Below are 16,581 nucleotides of genomic sequence, written 5' to 3' on the forward strand. Positions count from 1 at the left end.
GCGATGGGAACTGGGGAGCAGAGAAAGAAGAACTCTCCGCTTTTGCAAGATTTACGGTGGCGTGTGCGGGTGCCGTGCACGCGCTGGCAGAGCTGTTTGGGCTCGCGGCGGGGAGGGGGAGCTCTCGCGCTGTCCGGTGCACGTTCCATTTCTGCCCCGGAGACACGCCCCCGCCCGCGCGCTCACACCAAGGCTGCACGGTACAAAATACGAGAACGCGCGCTGGCTGTCTCCGCCGCCCCGCCCTCAATCTGTCTGACTCTCTCAGTCCGTCTGCGCCGAGCCAGCGAGTGGAACCTCCAGCTGCAGCTCAGGTAAGTGCAAAAATATATAAAAAAGAAAGATATGATAACAACAGGGCGAATCTTTTCAGCGGCAAGGGACGATCCCCCGTCCAGACAGAAAGAGTAACAGGCGCCGTGTGCCGCTGCAGTCGGGAGAAAAAGGACATGTTGCAAAGGGTCTGTGGTCCACGATGGATGGGCAGCATTGACAGCGGCTATTGGGACTGAAGACTGCCGTTTTGGGGGGGCTTTTTTTTCGTGCTGCTTCTCTTGTAGTCTTATTTGTTTCCTGATGCAATCTGATGCATTTTGCTTTTGTTTAAAATCCTCCACAGATGGTAAATTGGTGCTGCCGGAGACCTCTCTCCGTGGTCCTATTCTGTCCTTTTCAGCACTGTCATCCATTCTTGGCAGCGAGCTGTCTGCAAACAACGGAGAAAGAAAATGTATCTGACACACACACACGACATGTTGTCTGTCCGGAGCTGGGGTTGTGTTTTTATTTGAGCACTTAAATTGGAAAGTGTTTTTTTTTAAATTGCGCATGATCTAACATGTCTTTGCGTGGAAATTTCAGGAAAATTGTGCGTCTCTTTATTGAGCCGCCGGTCCATTGACGGTTGTCTGCAGCTGATTATAGAAAGGAGGAGGGAGGGGTGAAGTGTAATTGAACGGTCTCTTTTGTTCTGTTTCCAGCATTTTGTCATTGATTTGTGAATCGAGTTCCACTTCGATGCACGTTTATAGATCAGAATAGGTGCAGGGGGCATTTAAATTGCCATCGTAATCTAAGAATCGATTGAGACACATATAACACTTTTACAAGAACAGTAAAACACATCGCAGCAAAGAAGAAAAATATTGTTCCACCGGTATAGTGCAGCATCTCTTGGGGAAGCCGTGTTCATTTTCTGCTCTGGTTGACGGTGCATTTATAACATTTGTGTTGTCCATTGAACTAAAATCCTAATAAGGGAAGGCTCTTGTGAACAGCGATCCATTTCTGAAGATTACCAATTGACAGAATATTTCGTTGCAGTGTGACCCGCCTCCTCCCTCAGCCACACAGTTCAACTGTACGGTGTTGCTGCTATTGCAGAGAGAAAGAGAATGGTGTCTGTGCTGCAGTGGCTGGATTAAGAGGATTAAGAGAGGGATGTTCCCGGTGGCGGAGTGCGCCTGCGCCTCAGCTCAGCTTCGCTCCCTGACAAAACGCGTATCGGCGGGGCTGATGGTCACAAAGGGAGAGCTGCAGCAACACCCACCTGCCTGCCAGATGGTGTTGGGGGGCCGGGCCGCCTACCTCTGCTGTTTACACTTAGAGTGAAATTTATTTTACACCGTAACCAATTTACATATAGCCAGTTCGTTTAATGGCAGATTTTGATTCCTTTGTTTAGCTGTACTTGCTCTAAGCCACATTTGCTGTACATTGTATTTCTAATGACACTGGCTTTTTGTGTGGCAATATTTAAATAATTGTGTACGGACCAGTTTCAGTTTAAAAAAAAACCAATTTGAAGCAGTTTTGAAAAATTGACCCAGATTTGGTCATTAATGAGCTCCTTTTGTACAGATTTGGAAGCACGACAGCCAGATTGTAGGAAGCTACAAAACACGTTGGCTATAACTTGTAAAAATGACTTGGGTGAAACACAAGATTTGAAACATGGGAGAATGATTGGAGAGAAAAAAAGAGCTTTTGTTCTGAGTTTATGAATGGCTTGACTCAGGGGTGCCAAACTTTTAGCACTGGATTATTGGTAGCACTCCAACTATTGAACATACTAAAGAAAGATCGGCCCAATTGGTCTTCATTTCTGTTTAAAAAGTCAAAGTGCAAGAGATCACTGCTATATGTTAAATAGAAAAAGACTCTTGAGAATGATCCACCAGAAGAGTTCCAGTTATGCTATAAATCACAGGAATCCAACTGAATGGTTTGTGAATGCCATCTTGGGTTACAGCCTTTGACACAATTTCAGGTGTCTGGAGTTTATATAATAGTTTCTTTTTTGTTTTTTCAACCATTTTGGGGATTTCTAGTGTTGGCAGATTGCCGCCTGGCAGTAGCAAAACATATCGGATAAAGTTGGTTTCCTATTTGAGCTGACTTTTTGTGACCTTATCCTGATTTTTTTTGCCAACTGTTGGGCATACATCACTTTAAAGTGAATTTCACCATTAAACCGCACCCCCCCCCCCCCATACATATTCTTCCTTGTGTGTAAGGTGGTGACTCACTCTGTGGTATAGTTTCACAGATATCAGCAGCCCTCTGGTACCTCACCTAATTGGCTTGATGTGTCTAGACAGCATGCTTTTTGACTGAGGGATTGGGCATTGCAACTAAGCCTGATCTGTCCTCATGTCATTCACACACGGATTCACTTCTTCTAGAGGTCAGCAGATGGTAACCAGAAGTGGGACGCATAGCTGTTTTTTTTTCTTCCTCCTCTCCAGCCTGGTGACTCTGAGGTTAGCTGCTGCCCTGGCCAAGACCAACTAATGAGGAGCAAGCTATTTAGCAAACCAAGGACCTTTCTGGTATTTGTGGTACTCCATGCAGAGAAGCTGCCAGAATTATGATTAACTAACACACACCCTTTTGTTTATTTTTATTTCCTGTCAATTCTGTTAATTTAAATTAAAAAAACATGTTTTTTTAACCAGTGAGTTGATATTGCCAGATAACTAGTTTGGAGGAGTTCTGAAAGCCAGTGTGAGGGCGATTAATTAATCAAAGTTAAATGACAGAATTGCTGAAGCAGTACAAGTTAATGATTCTGAATGTTAATATTCTGATGTCCACTGAGCCATGACTCTTGACAATGTTTAAATAGTGAATATTGATAACAATAATAAGCAAAAATGCTGCTTATTTTGGAAAAGGCATATTGATAATGAAATTGTGACCTGAAATTTTAAATTTGGTGTAAACCATATCTATATTTGTAATTGTATGACAACCTTTTGTACCAATTATATTTTCTTCCAGAAGATTTTGTTCTAACTTTTGACAAACCTAAGGGTTGCTTTCAAAGGAGTGGTTTAATTAATGTATATGGAGTAACTAATATAATATATTTGCTTTTATAATTGACCAGTTTTTGAATTACAATGCTTAAATGGAATGTACATTTTTTGGTTCTTGATATTTTTCTCAGTAGTATTTGCATAGCAAAGTCGTTGAGGCCAAACATTTTCTTTTTCTGTTTACATTCTAATGCCATAAAATACTAGGCATTGCACTGACATAATTTACAGACATTAACATTAGAGTTACTGTACCTAAAGGTTTTGTCTCAGATACATATCTAAAGGAAAACGGTCACAATCAATGGTGGCAACCACACAATAAGAAACCGAGCAGGTGAACAACTTCCAATGTTGCACTTTGACCACTTGGAGGTGCATTGGAGCAATCTAGAGTGAGACAACCACAGAATTATTTTTTTCATCCGTATGGAAGTGTGTGAATTCTTCTCTTGGCATGTCATAAAGCACCAACATGTGATGTCACCCATGCACCATTACTCTTTAACTGAATTTCTTGTTCACTGCAAACATGAGAATATGTACAAGCTTTTTTAGATACAAGATCTGAAATGACACATTACTGGTACTAATAGTAGAGTCATGAACACATGCAGCATATTTCATTGTACTTTGCATTGTTCTCTGATAACTCTATTTTTTGAGTTTCTGTGAAAATAAAGCTGTAATTATTTGAGTGTCAAAAGTTTCACTTTTGCTGTTAACAGATGGATATATGTGATATTGTATTCAACATTTCATAGCACTCCCTAGTATGTGTTCTGGCAAGGTTACATTCGATGTTTTGTTTATTGTGACCATATGTTTTGGCTCTGAGATTCTGAGCACCTATTATGCAATGTCACTTGCACATTTGGTAAGTTTCAAATTCAGAAATTGTACTGAAGGAAAAAATAGTATTTTTGGTTAGGTTTAGATGACCAGGCCTCCCTCTAAGTTACTGGTTTTGCCCAGAAGCATTTGGCTAAGTTTTGGGGCTGAGTGCATATTTAAAAACACATAAACCCATACAAAGTTGCAGATGATATTGAAAAGCAAGTTAAACTGAGGCAGCTGTAGCCACTTGCCATTTATTAAGAAAATATGTTTGTGTGGTGAAATATATTTTTGTTTAGTTGATCTGGCTAAGTACAGTGTTGCAGAAACCATCATTGGTTTGGCTAATGAAGTTTGCACTCAGGCCAGTAGACTCTCCAACTAGTTAATTTTATGACTAGTAACCAAGCCTCATATTTTCTTCCATTTCATATTCAGTCAAGAAAAAAATGTCTCCAAAATCAGGCTCTGATTAGTTCAGCATTGGCATCTTTCTGTACAATATTAACTTAGAATTGTAATTGCTTGGGAGAACAAAATGATAAAATTGTGTTTGATATATAACAACTTTACAGAATTATGCTCACTTTTTAATCAGGTCATGAATCTTATTTTTTAAGTAAGTGAGTACTATATCTAACCAAGGTAGAATGATTAATTTAGAACTGTAATTCAGTGAAATTCAGATTTTTTTTAAGATAGCACTGTGATACAAATTTGATTTTGGGAGTCTTCAAACAATGGACTTTGAGCTTTCTGTAGCAATTCCAGCAGCTGCTATTCACGTTCTATGATTGATAGCAGGAAATGAGGATTCTGTTGAATGCATCCCAATGAGCATATTTAACATAAAGCTTTCAGACTTGCTTAAAATATTCTTCGTATTTACATTGCTTTTTGGTAATTTATTCCATTTTCTTTAGTACAATCGCGGTTAATCAAATATTCAAACTAGCCAGTCAGAAAAATAGTACAACTTCCTGGGTGCTTACATTTCGTGTCTTGTTTGGACTGTGTTAATTACTATGATTGAGGCATCACTCACGAAGGTCCAAGTTTTCAAATTGATGTATTCAATATAAATCTGGTGACCAGTCAGGATACACTTCTGTGTTTGTCTTCTTGTCACCAATCATCTGCACTACTATACTATGTTAAATCAACCCCCAACTATTTGTTTTTTGCTCATTTAAAATCTGTTATTGTTTAGCGCACTCTGTTTTCGTACATCTTTGACTGGTTCGCGACTCTGAATCTTTGCTGTGCTGCCATATAAGAACATAAGGAATAGGAGCAGGAGTAGGCCATACGGCCCCTCGAGCCTGCTCCGCCATTCAATAAGATCATGGCTGATCATCGACCTCAACTCCATTTTCCCACCCAATCTCCATATCCCTTGATTCCCCTACACTCCAAAAATCTATCTATCTTAGCCTTGCATATATTCAGAGACTCAGCATCCACAGCCTTCTGGGGCAGAGAATTCCAAAGATTCACAAACCTCTCAGTGAAAAAAATTGTTCTTCATCCCTCCTCCTCACATAATGATTAGCAATGAATGGTTTATTCTTCGAGTCACCAGTTAGGTTAGGGTAATGTCATGGTTAGCATTCACTCTTCATGCACAAACATTCAAACTGAGCAACAGAAATAGAAAGACAAACCAAGGATGTGCAGGTTCATCCAAATAATTTGTAGATGATTGAATTTAACTTGAGTGCGGAAGGCGGCCATAGTGAGACAGAACGGCAGCACTTGAGTTGCAGAATTTCAACAGATGTGTCATAGAAAATAGGTGTAGGAGTAGGCCATTCAGCCCTTCGAGCCTGTACCACCATTCAATAAGATCATGGCTGATCATTCACCTCAGTACCCCTTTCCTGCTTTCTCTCCATACCCCTTGATCCCTTTAGCCGTAAGCGCCATATCTAACTCCCTCTTGAATATATCTAACAAACTGGCCTCAACAACTCTCTGCGGGAGAGAATTCTTGGTTCACAATTCTTGGAGTGAAGAAGTTTCTCCTCATCTCAGTCCTAAATGGCTTACCCCTTATCCTTAGACTGTGACCCCTGGTTCTGGACTTCCCCAACATCGGGAACATTCTTGCTGCATCTAACCTGTCCAACCCCGTCAGAATTTTATATGTTTCTATGAGATCCCCTCTCATTCTTCTTAACTCCAGTGAATACAAGCCCAGTTGATCCAGTCTCTCCTCATATGTCAGTCCTGCCATCCTGGGAATCAGTCTGGTGAACCTTGGCTGCACTCCCTCAATATCAATAACATCCTTCCTCAGTTTAGGAGACCAGAACTGAACACAATATTCCAGGTGAGGCCTCAGCAAGGCCCTGTACAACTGCAGTAAAACCTCCCTGCTCCTATACTCAAATCCCCTAGCTATGAAGGCCAACATGCCATTTGCCTTCTTCACCGCTTGCTGTACCTGCATGCCAACTTTCAGTGACTGATGTACCATGACACCCAGGTTTCATTGCACCTCCCCTTTTCCTAATCTGCCGCCATTCATATAATATTCTGCCTTCATGTTTTTGCCACCAATGTGGATAACCTCACATTTATTCACATTATACTGCAGCTGCCATGCATTTGCTCACTCACCTAACCTGTCCAAGTCACCCTGCAGCCTATTACCATCCTCCTCACAGCTCACACCGACACCCAACTTAGTGTCATCTGCAAACCTGGAGGTATTACACTCAATTCCTTCATCTAAATCATTGATGTATATTGTAAATAGCTGGGGTGCCAGCACTGAGCCCTGCGGCAACCCACTAGTCACTGCCTGCCATTCTGAAAAGGACCCATTTATCCCGACTCTCCGCTTCCTGTCTGCCAACCAGTTCTCTATCCACGTCAATACATTACCCCCAATACCATGTGCTTTAATTTTGCACACCAATCTCATATGGGACCTTGTCAAAAGCCTTTTGAAAGTCCAAATGCACCACATCCACTGGTTCTCCCTTGTCCACTCTACGAGTTACATCATCAAAAAACTCCAGAAGATTTGTCAAGCCTGATTTCCCTTTCATAAATCCATGCTGACTTGGACCGATTCTGTCACTCCTTTCCAAATGCGCTGCTATTTCTTCTTTAAAAATTGATTCCAACATTTTCCCCACAACCGATGTCAGGCTAACCAGTCTCTAATTCCCCGTTTTCTCTCTCCTTTTTTAAAAAGTGTTGTTGCATTAGCTACCCTCCAGTCCATAGGAACTGATCAAGAGTTGATAGACTGTTGGAAAATTATTACCAATGCATCCGCTATTTCTAGGGTCACTTCCTTATGTGTCGATCTCTCGTGACATTGCACACTGATTCAAGACTACTTAAAGGAGGTTAAAGTGCATGGGATAATTGGACCAGAGTGTGCAGATGGCAGTCGGGGTCTTGGGCCAATGGAGATCTCAGTGGTGTATAGGGGGCAGCTCAAGCCATTAGTACTTTGGGATCCAAGCTAGTATCAGTAATGGTGACCATGAAACTACCGGATTGTCATAAAAACCCATGTGGTTCACTAGAGAAGGAAATTTGCCATCCTTACCTGATCTGGCCTATATGTGACTTCAGACCCACAGCAATGTGGTTGACTCTTAGCTGCCTGCTGAAATGGCCTGGCAAACCACCCAGTTGTGAAGAAGGCAGCTCACCACCACCTTCTCGAGGGTAATTAGGGATAAGCAATAAATGCTGGCTTTCCCAGGGATTCCCACATTCCATGAATGAATTTTTTTTTGAAAGCGGGTAAGGTTTCCTGGGGTAGGGAGTTCAGCAACCCACAGGAGCTCAGCTTCCGAGCAATAGCTGGTCAGGTTGTAGGGTCCTTGTGGACAGTGCAGAGGCTGGTAGAAACTCGGGGTCCTAGAGCAAGGGTGTTAAGGGCACGGACTTCTGGTGGGGATTGCAGTGGATAATGGCATCTTGGGATCTTCATGCGGTAGGGGGTGCAGTGATTGGCAGCTTGGAGTCTCTGGTGCAAAAGCCACTAGATTCCCTAAAGGGCTTTCATGTATTTGTTGTTTAAATAAAATGGCCCTTTCATTCCACATAACTGTTAGCCAAGTGTGATCCAAAAGCTACCACAATCTTCTGGCATGCTGGATTCCTCTCCCAACTGGTGACCCACATCAAGCATTGGAAAATACAGCCTGAGCCATCAACAGCTCTCTTCACCAATAGGCTACACCACTCACCACCACACTTAAAAGAGTGAAGAAAATAAGAGAGAAAGAGCAGCAGGAGAGAGAAAGAAGCAGCAACATGAAGATGAAACAGTTGAGACAGAATGTTATATATGTGGACTTGTATTTACTCTGCACAGCCACCAAAGGGCTCATTCCCGGAGTCCCAAGGGATACCATAATCCCTTGGGAGCACAGGTATTTAAGGAGGCTTCACAGGTTGGAGAGACATTCTGGAGACCTGCAATAAAAGAGTAAGGTTACACGTTACTTTGATCTCAGTGTTCAGTCTGACTCTTTCTCCATACACAACAATTGGTGACGAGATACAGATAGCGAAACCAAAGATGCAGAGAACAGTGGGCATCATGGAGAAACTTTCGGAGGGAAATGATTGGGAAACTTTTGTGAAGCGACTTGACTAATACTTCATGGCCAACGAGCTAGATGGGGAAGAGAGCGCTTCCAACCGAAGGGCGATCCTCCTCACCGTCTGTGGGGCACCAACGTATGGCCTCATGAAGAATATGCTCACTCCAGCGAAATCCACGGAGAAATCATACGACGATTTGTGCACACTGGTCTGAGAGCATTTGAACCCAAAGGAAAACATTCTGATGGCAAGGTACCGGTTCGACACTTACAAAAGGTCTGAAGGCCAGGAAGAGGCGAGTTTATGTCGTCGAGCTAAGACGCCTTGCAGGACATTGCAAATTTGAAGGATATTTGGAGCACATGCTCAGAGACTTTTTCGGACTTGGCATTGGCCAAGAAACCATACTTCGCAAACTTTTGACTGTAGAGACCCCAACCTTGAGTAAGGCCATAGCGATAGCCCAGGCATTCATTGCCACCAGTGACAATACAAAGCAAATCTCTCAGCACACAAGTGTTGTTACAAGTACTGTGAACAAAGTGATGTTTTCAAATCGTAACGTACAGGGCAGTTCACACATACCTGCAGCTGCGCGTCCACAGATGACAGAGTCCACCACCAAGGGTGATGAATGCAAGGCCATTAACACATTGTTGACGCTGCGGGGGTGACCATCGTTTCCATTCATGCTGATTCAAAGAGTACATTTGCAAGGGCTGTGGAACAATGGGACACCTCCAACCAGTGTGCAGGAGAGCTGCTAAGCCTGTTAAACCTGCAAACCACCATGTTGCAGAGGAGGACAGATCCACGGAGGATCACAATGAACCAGAGCCTCGGATCGAAGAGGCAGAGGTACATGAGGTGCAAACATTCACGACGAATTGTCCCCCAATAATGCTGAATGTTGAACTAAATGGACTCCCGGTGTCAATGAAGCTGGACACGGGCACGTGCCTGTCCATCATGGGCAAAAAGACTTTCGCAAGGTTGTGGTGCAACAAGGCCTCAAGACCAGTCTTAACTCCAGTTTGCACGAAACTAAGAACTTACACAAGAACTGATTCCTGTAATCGCCAGTGCTACCGTAAAGGTCTCCTACATGGAGCGATGCACAAGCTACCACGCTGGGTGGTACCAGGCGATGGTCCCACGCTGCTCGGCAGGAGCTGGCTGGGAAAGATATGCTGGATCTGGGACAACGTCCGAGCGCTATCGCCCACTGATGACACTTTGTGTGCCCAGGTCTTCAACAAATTTCCTTCGCTGTTCAAACCAGAAATCGGGAAATTCCAAGGAACAAAAGTGCAGATCCACCTAATTCCGGGGGCGTGACCCATTCCTCACAAGGCGAGAGCAGTACCGTACATAATGAGAGGGTAGTGATCAAACTAGACAGGCTGCAAAGAGAGGGCATCATTTCACCAATCGAATTCAGCGAATGGGCCAGTCCTATTTTCCCAGTCCTCAAGGGAGATGGCACCGTCAGAATCTGTGGCGATTACAAAGTAACTATCAATTGTTTCTCCCTGCAGGACCAATACCCACTACCGAAGATCGACGACCTCTTTGCAAAGCTGCCGGGAGGAAAGACGTTCACGAAGCTGGATCTGACTTCAGCCGACATGATGCAGGAACTGGAGGAATCATCGAAGGCTCTCGCCTGCATCAACACGCACAAGGGCCATTTTGTTTATAACAGATGCCCATTTGGAATCCGATCAGCGGTGGCGATATTCCAAAGAAACAGGGAAAGTTTACTGAAGTCGGTCCCGCACACCGTGGTCTTCCCGGACGACATCTTGGTCTCAGGTCGGAACACAGTTGAGCATCTGCAGAACCTGGAGGAGGTTCTTAGTCGACTCAACCGCATGGGGCTCAGGTTAAAACGCTCAAAGTGCGTTTTCCTAGCGTCTGAAGTGGAGTTCCTGGGAAGGAGGATTGCGGCGGATGGCATCCAGCCTACCAACGCGAAGACGGAGGCAATCGAGAACACACCGAGGCCACAGAACATGACGGAGCTGCGGTCGTTTCTGGGACTCTTGAACTACTTTGGTAACTTCTTACCAGATCTCAGCACACTGCTAGAACCACTGCATGTCTTACTACAAAAAGGGGGAGAATGGGTTTGGGGCAAAAACCAAGAAAATACCTTTGTAAAAGCGAGAAAATTGTTATGCTCAAATAAATTGCTTGTGTTGTATGATCCATGTAAGCATTTGGTACTAGCATGAGATGCACGTCATATGGCGTCAGGTGTGTATTGCAAAAAGCTAATGATTTTGGAAAACTGCAACTGGTTGCTTATGCATCCAGGAGTCTGTCTAAGGCTGAGAGAGCCTGCAGCACGATTGAAAAAAAAGCGTTAGCGTGTGTCTATGGGGTAAAGAAAATGCGTCAACACCTGTTTGGGCTAAAATTCGAATTGGAAACTGACCATAAGCTACTTATATCCTTCTTTTCCGAGAGTAAAGGGATAAATACCAATGCATCGGCCCGCATCCAGAGATGGGCGCTCACGTTGTCCGCATACAACGACGCCATCCGCTACAGGCCAGGCACAGAAAACTGCGCCGTGCTCTCAGTAGGCTGCCATTGCCCCCGTCACTGCCCGGCAGATCAAAACCTGGACAAGCCAGGACCCCTTTTTATCTCTAGTCAAAAGCTGTGTGCTTCACTGGAGCTGGTCCAGTGTCCCATTGGAAGTGCAGGAAGAGATAAAGCCGTTCCAGCGGCGCAAAGATGAAATGTCTATAAGGCAGACTGCCTTCTGTGGGGCAATTGAGTAGTAATTCCCAAGAAGGGCAGAGACATCTTCATCAATGACCTCCACAGTACCTACCCAGGCATCGTAATGATGAAAGCGACAGCCAGATCCCATGAGTGGTGGTCTGGTATTGATGCGGACTTAGAATCCTACGTTCACAGATGTAATACATGCTCGCGGTGAAGCAACGTACCCAGCGAGGCGCCGCTAAGTTTATGGAGCCCAAGTTTCCACATGATTTGCGCCTGATTTTTAGGAGCAACTGGTGGAGAACGGACTATCTTAGAAATCGCAATTCTCCACATTTTTTTTTTCTGCAGTTCTAGTCAGGTAAAACAGTTCTACTTTGGAACAGAATTTTTTCTTCAAAAGGGGGCGTGTCCAGCCACTGACGCCTGATTTCAAAGTTTCCACAGTGAAAACGTACTCCAAACTAACTTAGAATGGAGCAAGTGAAGATTTTTGTAGAACTGAAAAAACCTGTTCTACACATTAAAAAATCAGGCGCAGGTTACAAATTAGACGTAGGGAACGAGGTGGGGGGGGGGAAGGGAAGTCATTAAATTCTACAATAAATCCTTAGTTATACTTATACAAATATTATACAAATAAATCCAACCTGAATAAACATTTATAAGCAAAGAAAAGATTAAATAAACCATGTTCCTACCTGTGTGAAAGTTCTTCAGGCAGGCCTTTAGGAAGCGGTTTGCCGTCGGGACCGAAGGCTGAACGGGCCGGACCCGAGATTTCGGGCAGGGCCCGTCCCTAGCACCAGAGGTAGGTGGCGTTGGGTCGGGTCGGGGAGAGAGGTTCGGTTCGGGTCGGCGAGGGAGGGGGGGAGAGCGAGAGAGCGAGAGAGAGAGAGAGAGAGAGAGGTCAGGTCGGGGAGGGGGAGGTCAGGTCGGATCCAGTCCGGGAGCGAGAGTAGAGTCAGGTGGGAGCGGCAGCGGCAGGCGCAGACGGGTCGAGTCGGGTCGGGTCGGGTCCAGTCGGGGGAGTGGGGCGGAAGCAGGTGCGGCGGGGAAGCAGGAGCGGCAGCGACAGGCGGGTCGGGTCGGGTCCAGTCGGGTGGGGGGGGGGGGGGTGAAAGCAGGAGCAGGAGTCGGCAGGAAGCAGGAGCTGGGCACGGGAGGAGCCTTATTCACGCAGCCCCAGTGAGGCCATTCGGCCAGGGCTAGGGGCTGCGTGCTTCGGGCCCCTCCCACACAGTTTCGGGCGCCTGGAGCTACTGCAGTTGCGTGCCCACTGTAGCACGCATATGCAGAGCTCCCGGCACTGTTTTTGGCGCAGGGTCCTAGCTCTGCCCCCTACAGCTCCTGCTGCGCCGCGCCGAGGGCCAGAGGACCTGCAGGGAGGTGGAGAATATGGAGGGTTTTTTTAGGTGCACTTTGTGGCGTGAAAAACGGGCGCCCAGCTTGGAGGGGCGCCCGTTTTCTATCGTGTGGAAACTTGGGGCCCATGGTCTTGGCCCTCCAAACCGTGGTCTGGGGTATACGTCGATTATGCAAGCCCGTTCTTAGGTAAAATGTTCCTTGTGGTTGTAGATGCGTACTCCAAGTGGATTGAATGTGAAACAATGTCGGCTAGCATGTCCGCTGCCACTACTGAAAGCCTGTGGGTCATGTTTGCCTCTCACGGCTTACCCGATGTCCTGGTGAGTGATAACAGGCCATGTTTTACCAGTGCTGAGTTCAAAGAACTCATGACCTGTGACGGGATCAAACCTACCACATCTGCCCTGTTCAAACCAGCGTCCAGTGGTCAAGCAGAGAGAGCAGTGCAAACCATCAAGCAAGGCTTGAAGAGGGTAACTGAAGGCTCACTGCAGACTCGCCTATCCCGAGTCCTGCTTAGCTACCGCACAAGATCCCACTCACTGGGATCCCACCTGCTGAACTGCTCATGAAAAGAGAACTTAAGACAAGGCTCTTGTTAGTTCATCCTGATCTACATGAACAGGTAGAGAGCAGGTGGCTTCAACAAATTGCATACCATGATAGCGCACATGTGTCACGTGAGATTGAAATCAATGATCCTGTATTTGTATTAAATTATGGACAAGGTCCCAAGTAGCTTCCCGGCACTGTCGTGGCCAAAGAGGGGAGCAGGGTGTTTCGGGTCAAACTTTCAAATGGACTAATTCACCGGAAAAACTTGGACCAAATCAAACTCATATTCACGGACTATCCTCAGCAACCCACCTTGGACCCTATCTTTTTTGATCCCCCAACTGTGGCAACCGGCACCACGGTTGACCACGAAGCAGAACCCATCATCCACAGCAGCCCTGCAGGGCCCAACACACCAGGCAGCCCAACAAGGCCAGCTGCATAGCAGCCCAGCGAGGGCCCAACAAAGGATTCAACAACACCAGCTTTCACACCGAGACGATCAACCAGGGCAAGAACGGCCCCAGATCGACTCACATTGTAAATAGTTACATTATTGACTTTGGGGGAGAATGTTGTTATATATGTAAACTTGTATTTACTCTGTACAGCAACCAGAGCGCTCATCCCCTGGAGTCCCAAGGGATCCCATAATCCCTTGGGAGCACAGGTATTTAAGGAGGCTTCACAGGTTGGAGGGGCGCTCTGGAGACCTGCAATAAAAGACTAAGGTCACACGTTACTTTGAGCTCACAGTGTTCAGTCTGACTCTTTCTCCATACACAACAGAGTATCCGTTAACTCACCGTGCCTTACCATGCCAGAGCTACATATATGTATGCACATGCAAGATAAAGTGGCTTATTTTCAAAGAAAGAAATACTTCAGGAAAGTACCATCTTCTAGTTGCTCTTTTCTGGGCAGGATCCGAAGGAACATTTTTTAAAAAAGAATGCCAATTTTCAATCTCTTGATTTATCTATACCACAGTGAGTCATTTCTCAAGAATCCAAATCCCATTCAGTTGACGAAGAAATTGATTTATTGCCTTGTGTTTGAAACAGCCTTTGTAGCAGGCAATTACTTAACGACATTTTGAACTCTGTACTGACTTTAAACCTATTTTAAATGTTGCCACAATCCAATGGATGCTATCAGTTAGGAAAACTGATTTAAGGTGCACAAGATGAAATTACTGCTTTTGCTTCATGTAATGACTAATTTGTGTTTTGCATTCTCAGTTGGATTTAAAATTTTTACACCAAAAGACTTGCATGGGATAGAAATTTTACAGGACTTTCAAATTACTCCAAAGCAACGATAAAACCTTGGAGCTCACCGCTTTCTCCCTCCTCCCCTCGCTCGCTCCTCTCCTTGTTCGCTCGCTCCCACTCTCCTCCCAGCTCGCTCGCTCGCGCTCTCCCTCCCATCTCGTTCGCTCGCGCTCTCTCTCTCCTCTCTTTCTCTCTCTCTCTCTCTCTCTCTCTCTCTCTCTCTCTCTCTCTCTCTCTCTCTCTCTCTCTCTCTCTCTGGGCCAAATGGCCTACTCCTGCTCCTATTTCTTATGTTCTTACGTTAACTTTAATTGGATGACTTTGCATTCAGAAGATCACAAGGTAAATACATCTGAAGAAGGCATTCAGCTCTTTTTGGTTCATTCATTGAGAGAGCAGCAGTTTTCCCCTGTTCCCATCCTCACAACATCCAATTTAAATTCTGAGGAGTGTAAGGGGTTCTCGGGAGTGTTGTGCCTTGGGTGTCTCTCTCTGGGCTTCTGCCCTCACAGCTTATGCCTGGCCTGTGAGGTACCCTGAGTGCTGCAAGAGCACTCCTGGAGAGACTGTGTCCACAGCTTATGAAGGGGGTTTTGAGACTCGTGCGTCCCCACAGCTTCTGACTAGCCTGTGAGGCACCCCTGAGTGTCAAACACTTCAAACCCCTTTCTTCCCTAGCCTGTGGCACACAGTTGAGCGTTTTCGAGGCTTACACTCCCCAGAATTTAAGTTGGATGTTGTGAGGATGGGAACAGGGGAAAACTGTTGCTCTCTGAATGAATTAACCAAAAAGAGCTGAATGCCTTCTACATATGTATTTACCTTGTGATCTTCTGAATGCAAAATCATCCAATTAAAGTTAACATAAGAACATAAGAAATAGGAGCAGGAGTAGGCCATTTGACCCCTCGAGCCTGCTCCGCCATTTAATAAGATAATGGCTGATCTGATCATGGACTCTGCTCCACTTCCCTGCCCGCTCCCCATAACCTTTCACTCCCTTATTATTCAAAAATCTGTCTCTCCACCATAAATATATTCAATGACCTCTGGGGCCGAGAATTTCACAGATTTACGACCATACGACCATATGACCATATGTTCCCTTATACTGTTCTGACCCAAGACTCACAATCAGGAGATGTAATACAACAGAACTGAGATGAGGCGATTCCAAGAGGAACTTTAAGCTTCCAATTTATTTGACCAGGTGTATCTCAACAAACAGCAATACACCAACAAAACAATCCCCCTAAATCCCACTAAACGGACACAACGAAAAGTTTTACACAAGTTTAACAGCAGTGCAATGCCCAACCTCCCATCTTCCTGACCTAACTGAGTTGGGAGTTCTGGGGACCAGATATTATACTCACCACAGCCTTTACAGTCTTTCCAAGTCAAAACGTGGTTTCGGGGTTCTCCTTTTTGCTATCTTCAGGATCTTGAAGTTACTTTTTCAGTTGTGATTTTCTTGGAAACTTGGTGGTTGTTGCGTCTTGTGGTTGCTGTGGATCTACCTGAGTCCAGCTCTCAGGGGAAGATCCTTGTGGAAAAAAGAAAGGTTAAGTCTCTAGTAGTGAAAGTAGGCTGAACTGATGCCGTCTCGGGATGATGGTTTGCCTCTTCTGTCTTTGGTGTCTTCGGACACTGGTCTTACTTCTGTGTCAAAAGACTGACTGCTTGCTGGAACACGAGAACGGAACAACTTGTCGGGGCAGAAACCCCTTGTATCCAGTTATCCAGCCAGACTTTCGTGCTGACGTAAATCCTTCCCATTGGTGGGTTTGTGATTTTTGAAAAATGCAGCAGTGTTGGATTTCGCGGGGTTTTCCACTGGCCATCCTTGATAACCTAATCAAGGGTTGAGTAGGTGTTAATTGGGTTGGCAGGGTGTGGGCCTCCTGTAG

General features: G+C 45.2%; 1 protein-coding gene across 1 annotated transcript in view; it reads left to right on the top strand.

Moving 5' to 3' along the window:
* The first annotated feature begins 278 nt into the window (after positions 1–278).
* LOC139259998 (microtubule-associated protein 2-like) overlaps positions 279–16,581 on the top strand; it is a 607,920-nt gene continuing 591,617 nt past the window's right edge. The window contains exon 1 of the mRNA XM_070876037.1: positions 279–314. The gene's annotated coding sequence lies outside the window, so the exon portion shown is untranslated. The remainder of the gene's footprint in view (positions 315–16,581) is intronic.

This window comes from Pristiophorus japonicus, chromosome 3, assembly GCF_044704955.1.
Source record: "Pristiophorus japonicus isolate sPriJap1 chromosome 3, sPriJap1.hap1, whole genome shotgun sequence".
Lineage (NCBI taxonomy): Eukaryota > Metazoa > Chordata > Chondrichthyes > Pristiophoridae > Pristiophorus > Pristiophorus japonicus.